The 7,645-nt window shown below is 34.1% G+C and overlaps 1 protein-coding gene across 1 annotated transcript in view; it reads right to left on the minus strand.

Moving 5' to 3' along the window:
• LOC145243467 (uncharacterized) overlaps positions 1-6,896 on the minus strand; it is a 164,995-nt gene extending 158,099 nt beyond the window's left edge. The window contains exon 1 of the mRNA XM_080106402.1: positions 6,590-6,896. The gene's annotated coding sequence lies outside the window, so the exon portion shown is untranslated. The remainder of the gene's footprint in view (positions 1-6,589) is intronic.
• Between the last annotated feature and the right edge of the window lie 749 nt (positions 6,897-7,645).

The raw sequence follows: 7,645 nt of genomic DNA on the forward strand, positions 1-7,645 counted from the left end.
AGGTACTTTATGTGGTTGACAGTGTTCTTAGACAGCTTTTGTATCGGAAGGTCTCCGATAAGTATCGATAATCTATAATCGAAATAATCAGTGATAAAACTTCAAATACACCTGTGAGGTTTAGACTGTATATGGGTGCTAACTTTGGTAAAGATCGGACCGTTTCTTTGATAAGATTTCTTTCGATTATTGATATTTATCGGAGACATTCGGATACAAAACCTATCTAAAAACACTCCCGGACACAAAGTACATTTATGTGGAATAAAAAGATATCGGCCCAGCCACTGCGGAGTCTACAAGAATGAACTCATACACAAAATGGTATATATATATATATATATATATATATATATATATATACATCGAATCAAAATTAAGCAATATTGAACCTGGTAAGTACTAAAATGGGTGACTATTTGAATTCCAGGTGCTCTCCGCTTATCTCGGCATTGTTTACAGTCAGCCTTGGGCCTCCCCTTGCCACTCGGCTCCAGCAGTACCGATTAAGGAGAAGTGTGGTTGCAGATTGCGCAACCCTTGCCTCAATTACACTCGCAGCTACCCTTATAGCTGTGTCCATTGTCTTGACATCGGGAAGATTATATATATATATATTGGTTGCAGCAATGTGAAAATGACAACAGAGATGAGAATAGTAATTTATTCCAAACGAGAAATTACCCCCACCCCCGTTCATTCCAAAAACAAATCATTAACATTTTTTTTCGTGTTAAGTTAGGAAAAAAAAAAAAAAAGAAAAAGAAAAAAATCTTTTATTTGATTATGCACACATTTTGTCCCCGCGACATAGTTTTATGTTTACAGTTTCTGGCGATTTTTTTTTCTTTTTTGACATGTGTCCCGTGGATATTTTAGTGTATAAACATTTTTTTGTTTACTAGAAAAAATATCTTTAGGGATTCACCTTTATAGAACAATTGACAGAACTGACACACAAAAAATAAAAATAGTCTTACAAGTTCACTATGTTAAACAAAAGATGGTAACGGGTTTAGATTTTTTAGTTTTCGAAAAAAAAAAAAAAAAAAAAAAAAAAGTAAAAATGATACAAATACGCGTATTATTCAACTCTCTCTCTCTCTCTCTCTCTATATATATATATATATATATATATATAGAAAGAACTAATAAAAACCCTTAAAATTACATAAATTCCCAACTTGATAAGCCTAGCTCCACAGATTGAAAACAGCTCCCGCTCAGACAAAAAAAGAAGCCGTTCATTACCCCACTCTATCTGTCGAAAGTACATATGAACCCGCAGTTTCCAAGAAGTTACTTGGGATGACGGGAAGAACCGGAAACGGTCGACAAGTAGTTTTCTGGATATTAAGACATTATTATCCAATGTATTACTTTATGAATTTCAGTGTTCGTCGCCATTCTTAATATGGGGGTGTGTGCAATAATTTGTGTTTTTTTTTTGTAATAAGACTCGTCCGGCCGTTTCCGATTATTCCCCTCATCTGCCGGGTATACCCGAGTAACTTTCTGGAAATCGCGGGTTCATAAATGCAGAAATATCAAATGTGTCCCTAAACTGTACTCCGCTACTTGGCTGCAGCAAAACGCTGCCAACACCTGGAACGCGCTTTTGTGAAGCTTTAATTAAAAGATAAAGCACATAGTGTCCCCCCCCGCGATCATTACTACTTGAATAATAGTGCCTTTTATAGAAGGGTTTTGCCCGAAATACCCTCCCCCACTACAAAATCCCTAACAAAATGCAGGTTGTAGTACAAAAAAAAAAAGAAAAAAAAAATCTAGATAGGATTCCTAAAAGTAGGTCAACGGCTTGTGTGCGTACTACTGGCTAGGTGAATTATTTTTTGGAAAATTAAATTTTCTATTAGTGGGAGGATCTATACTTCGAAAGACCGAAATAATGTAATTGGTTGTTTGGTTATTTTGTTTTACGGCATATCAACCCCGTTTAGATTGTTAAATGCCGAATTCAGTTATTTTAGTAAGATTTAATTTTTCAATTTTTTTTTTATATCTTCAAATATTTATTCAGGGGGTTTGGTTTGGTTGTTTTGTAGTGGGAAATTGTTTTTGTTTTCAGTTTTGCAGAGCATAATTGAGTTTTGCAACTGTAAAGGAAAACTCAACATCAATGTTTGGTGTAATTTAGGCCAGGAAGCGTGATTTTGGTGTAAGATATTTTCTTTACGTTCCAGATCCGTACACCAAAAACATTTCGGTGCTTGTGCAGTTTAGCAAAGATATTAGAAAACAAAGATGAAAAATCTATTATATGTAATGACAAAATAATAAAAAACAAATCGGTAAAAAAAGGTTATATTGTACGTATCTGTTTTGGACTGAAGATCTCTGAAAAAAAATTTCACTTAATTTGATAGAGTAGTTTTTTTTTTTTTATATACACAGCGGAAAAACACGTTTTTATGACAGCGCGTTGAAGACAGCCATCTTTAAATTTTTTGAACACGCCCGGGGCGATAACTCAGTTTAAAGCGCCAACACCACCCCATCTTTAATACTAAGAAATCGAACCTTTTGCTCGGTATCATAACAAATTGTTTTTTCGCTGTAACCCCCTCCTCTCCGCAAAAAAACCCTACTTAATGAAATTACGTGAATTTTTTTTTTTTTTCGGACAACTTAATTCCATAACGGATGCGTACAATATAACCGATTCATGCCAGAGTAGGGCAATTGAACTCATTTTTGGATGAAGCCGGATTGATTCGTTCAAAGGGTAAGATGGGAAGAAATCTCACACACAAATACGAAGTATTGAATCCGTTGATTTTGGAAGAATCATCCATTGACAGCTCTGATCATAACGGACACGATGAAGTCAAACATCTTGGAGTACCCACTTTTCTCAGAACTCATTTGGCTGGATTTTGGATCCATCAAGGAAGGCAAGCAGTCAAAAAATATCTTAAAGGAGTGCAGACTTAGCAGTATCAGAATATTTGTAGGAATTTTTGACACCCCTAACACGAAACTGCGAATACAATATAAAAATCTCGTAATTTCTCTGTTAAAAGTGGGTTATTTATTTTCTTTATGGATTATACTTCCAAAATAAACTATTACAGTTGTTTTAAAAGTAATAAAAATATTTTTTTTTTTTTAAAACAGTAATGAATTTTCCGAACTCAATATTTTTCAATTTTTAAATTTGAAAAATCTATCAAAATTTTTCTATTGATTCTATTTTTACGATATTTTCAGGGTCAATGTGAAATTTTATGTTCTTTCCAATAAACTGAATATAATATTTTAGACAAACGTTTTTTTTTAAATTCACGCCCCCCCAAGTGTCACCCATTTTCAACTTTCTCTTAAAAAGTAAATAATTAATTTATGTCGTGGAGTTTTATATATCACAAATTGAAGAGAAAAGGTCAATAAATAATATATTCAAATTTAAAACAAAAAAAAAATCGCTTTTTTAGAAATTTACCTGTAAAGTCCGAAGTTTAAAACCTTATTTTATAAGAACACATTGTTTCTTTTTGTCTTTTTTTTTTAATGAAACCTTGGTCCTTGCTCCTTTAATTGAAAAAAAAATTAGGGCTTGAATTACATATTTCGAGGAGTTATAAGCTTAGAAAGATAGGGGGTCGAATAATTCACGCCTCTCATTTTGAAATGTCTATTAAAAAGTAAATAATTAATTTATGTCGTGGGGTTTTATATATCACAAATTGAAGAGAAAAGGTCAATAAATAATATATTCAAATTTAAAAAAAAAAAAAAAAAATCGCTTTTTTAGAAATTTACCTGTAAAGTCCGAAGTTTAAAACCTTTTAAAAAAAAAAAAAAAATGTGTTTTTTTTTTTTTTTTAATAAAACCTTGGTCCTTGCTCCTTTAATTGAAAAAAAAATTAGGGCTTGAATTACATTTTTCGAGGAGTTATAAGCTTGGAAAGATGGGGTGCAATTATTCACTATTTTCACGAAATTTCTGACACTGCTAGTGCAGACTGTGTCACAAGTTTAATGCTATCCCTTTCACTTATCCAAAATTAACGAATTTACCCAAGTGTCGAGTCAATCTAGTCAGACCATTTTTGCACACTGGTATGGATTACACTGGTATGGATTACACTGGTATGGATTACACTGGTATGGATTACACTGGGCACCTGTGGATTGACAATATTAGTCAGCATGGAGAGAAGAGCAGTGCATCTGGTAGAGGAGATAATTTGTTCCTTTGTTCTGGCCTTCAGATTTGCCAATATGTGGGGTTTACCATCACACCTATATAGCGATAATGCTAAGTCCTTCATTGCAAGAGGAAACCTACTTCAACAGGCGCTCACTACAGAAGAGTTTCAAAATAAATACAAGATCTACAATTTAAAACATATGATACCACTACATTCTCCTTGGTATGGAGGTGTGTAGGAAAGGCTGATTAAGACGTTGAAGAAATGCCTTTATAAGTCTATAGGAAGATCAGTGTGCTCTCAGACTGAACTTCTTACCAGTCTCAGACATACAACGTGCAGTAAACGATAGACCTCGGACTTGCATAAGCTCTGGCCAATCCGTCTGGGAGGTAATCACACCCAATCACTTCCTGCACCCAGATTTGAATCCCAACTTTCTGGTGCGTTTGGAGAACACCGATATTAACGAATTCGATGTACCCAGCAAACAAAGATAACAGCTTCTCTTAGAAATAGATGGGCTACTAAAGGAATTTAAGAGAATTTGGAAGGAAGACTACCTGCTTTCTCTTAGAGAGCAACATCTAGAACTGAATACTTCGATCAGCAATACTATCCAAGTTGAAGACATTGTGTCTATCAAATTACCCAACAAAGCAATACCCTTCTGGGCATTAGGAAGAGTCATTAAACTGTTCTATGGAGATGATGGACTGGTACGTTCGGCTCAAGTAATGCAAGGTGATGGAATCATGCACAATCACACTATAATCCACTTATATCCATTAGAACTACAAGCTGTACAAAACTAGGATGTTAATGAGGAACTCTTGGAACCAGAAGACGATCAGGAGGAAGAGGAACCAGATCAAAATGACGAACGGCTTTGGATTTGCCCTGAATGTGACCTTCCAGATGATGGGTCGGCAATGATATGTTGTGACCAGTGCAATTTATGGTTCCATTTTGGGTGTGTAGGGATAAGCCGGACACCACCAGAAGACGATGAATGGTTATGTCGCAGTTGTTAAGGGGGGGGGATTAACATTTAAAGCATCGGACATCTATAAAAATAAAATGGAAGTTGATTTTCATTTTGGCTGGGGGGGGGGAAGAGTGTGTTGGAAATACAAGAACAGGACTTACCGGCTGTTGGCTAGGGAGAGATGGAAAGCTTACCCCCAGAAATTCCTGCTAATTTTATAGCAATAGGTGTTGTACGATTGTTCTGATTGGGGTCTTCTGGGAACGATCATGACTGTTCCTTTTGGTGGTAATTTGAGTTGATGAACAGATTGTTGTAATTGAGTTGACTTACTTTTCCAGTGAAATTGATTTTTGATAATCTTTTACAAGACCAAGGTAATACATTACCTAAAGCGAAAGGTCGTAACATACCTTTGTTGCAATGTATTTCCTAATTTACTTTGAGAAGTTTGAGTGGCTTTTTCCCACAATTGAAAGATGAAAGCAGAAAAGACAAAAAAACTTTAGCCAAAAAAAAAAAAAAAAAAAAAAAATGCCCCGGTCAGAACGTAGAGGCTAATTTTTAAGTTAAATTTATATAGAAAAGTAATCAGCAACGTTTTGAAAAAGTGATTTCTTCATATCACGAAAACTATTTCTCTGCGACGGAAACGGTTAGCAGATTCGTTTTTAGCACAACGACATCTACAAGGAAATATACATTTTCGTCTTCTAGGGTGAGACGGGCCTTAAAGGAAAACTTTACCTGGTGCTAATAATCCAGAGAGTGATCCGCGCTTTTTATTTTTTTTATTTTTTAAATCGTATTTCCAAGTTTAATAAAAGTTTTATGTTTTTTCATTCAATTGTAAGGCTAAAGGTCAGAATAGATACAAAACACCCTCCCCATGTTAAGAATGGCTTTTTAAATAATAACGTTATTATTTCAGCACGGATCACTCTCTGCATTAGTACCCTTTACCTTTATTACGGGTGAATTTAGCAATGAATGAAGCATTAAAAAAAACAAACAAACAAACAAAAAAAAAACAATAAACAAAACAGTCCGTTTTCAGACTTTTTTTTTTTCCTTTCACTTAGAGTTACGTTGGGGAGGGGGAAGGACAATTTGGAATATGGTTTGAGAACGGGAGTGCTTTCATAAAAATAATGGCGGGAGTGATTCTTTAAAAGACTTAAAATTTAGTTTTGAATGTACTAAAATGTCAATCCGAAAGTAATCCATCGCTATAATTAAAGTTTACAAGTCAGGGTACAATATAATTATCTCTTTGTGCTCACAAAACAAAATATAAATATTTATCATAGACATATTTTATAGAAAAAAAGAAAACTATCATGGCTGATTCCACCTTTTGTCAAACGATTAAAAAATACCAATCACATCCATGTAATACTTATAGATACCAAAGACTTATACTTACCGAAAGTCGTTTATTGAAATGTTTGGAGCACGCCATTTAAAAATTTTTTTTTTTTTTATAAGAAAGCTCTTGAGACAATCGCCTCAAGTTAAAATGCCACCATTTTTGAATAACATTATGTTATTACGACCAGATTCATTTCAGAGTAAGGAATGATATCCACGATTATTTTGAAGTGGGTTGCTTTCAAAATGGCTGCCAGAATTTAGCGACTACTTCTGTCTGGCTTTCAACATGAGTGTCAAAATTTAGCGACTAGTTCAGTCTGGCTTTCAAAATTGCTGCCAAAATTTAGCGGTTAATTCTGTTTGAGTTTCAAAACGGCGAGAGAGCAGACGTAGTACATCCTTTTAATTTATCCAATCAAATTTTTGCGTGTTAGTGGGGCATGTGTTCTCAATATTCAATAAGAATCTTTCACTTACAAGCACCAAGTGAAGGTTTTTTTTCAGCAATCTGTGTCACGGTTATTTTTTGTATTTTTTAAAAATTTTGCACAAACATTAGTCATGCTAAAAGTAAATTTTTGCCAGAACGGATTTTCCGGGATAACTCTGTTGCTGTGGTAAAATTGCGTCAAATCGTTCATCCATTCATTTGTTCGCACTTTTCTCAATAATCACGTCTTGGATTTTTAAAATTTTGCACAAACATTAGTTATGGTGTAAATAAATTTTTTACTCGTGGATTTTTATATTGCAAATATTAATTTTTTTCTGATTTTTCTGGATGAGCCCATTATACATATTATCCGGTGTATAAAATACAATTTTTCCAGAAATATTATATACTTGGTACGCTATTATTAGGATGTTTAATTGGTAATAGGGAGGTGACAGTGGCTCAGTGGTTAACGACAAAGACTGAGAAACTTGGTGTGTCAAGTTCGAATCCACTTCGTTTTTCACTTAATATGTTAGCAGTGGTCGTTCCTGTAAGTACCCGATGTCTCTCTAGAAAGATATCGAAGAAACCAATGTTGACAATAGAATAATCTGATTTATAGGTTACGAAGTTCTTATATAATTATTTTTTTTAATAAACACCGATTTTATT

This window comes from Euprymna scolopes, chromosome 22 (assembly GCF_053919585.1).
Source record: "Euprymna scolopes isolate OS-2025 chromosome 22, ASM5391958v1, whole genome shotgun sequence".
Lineage (NCBI taxonomy): Eukaryota > Metazoa > Mollusca > Cephalopoda > Sepiida > Sepiolidae > Euprymna > Euprymna scolopes.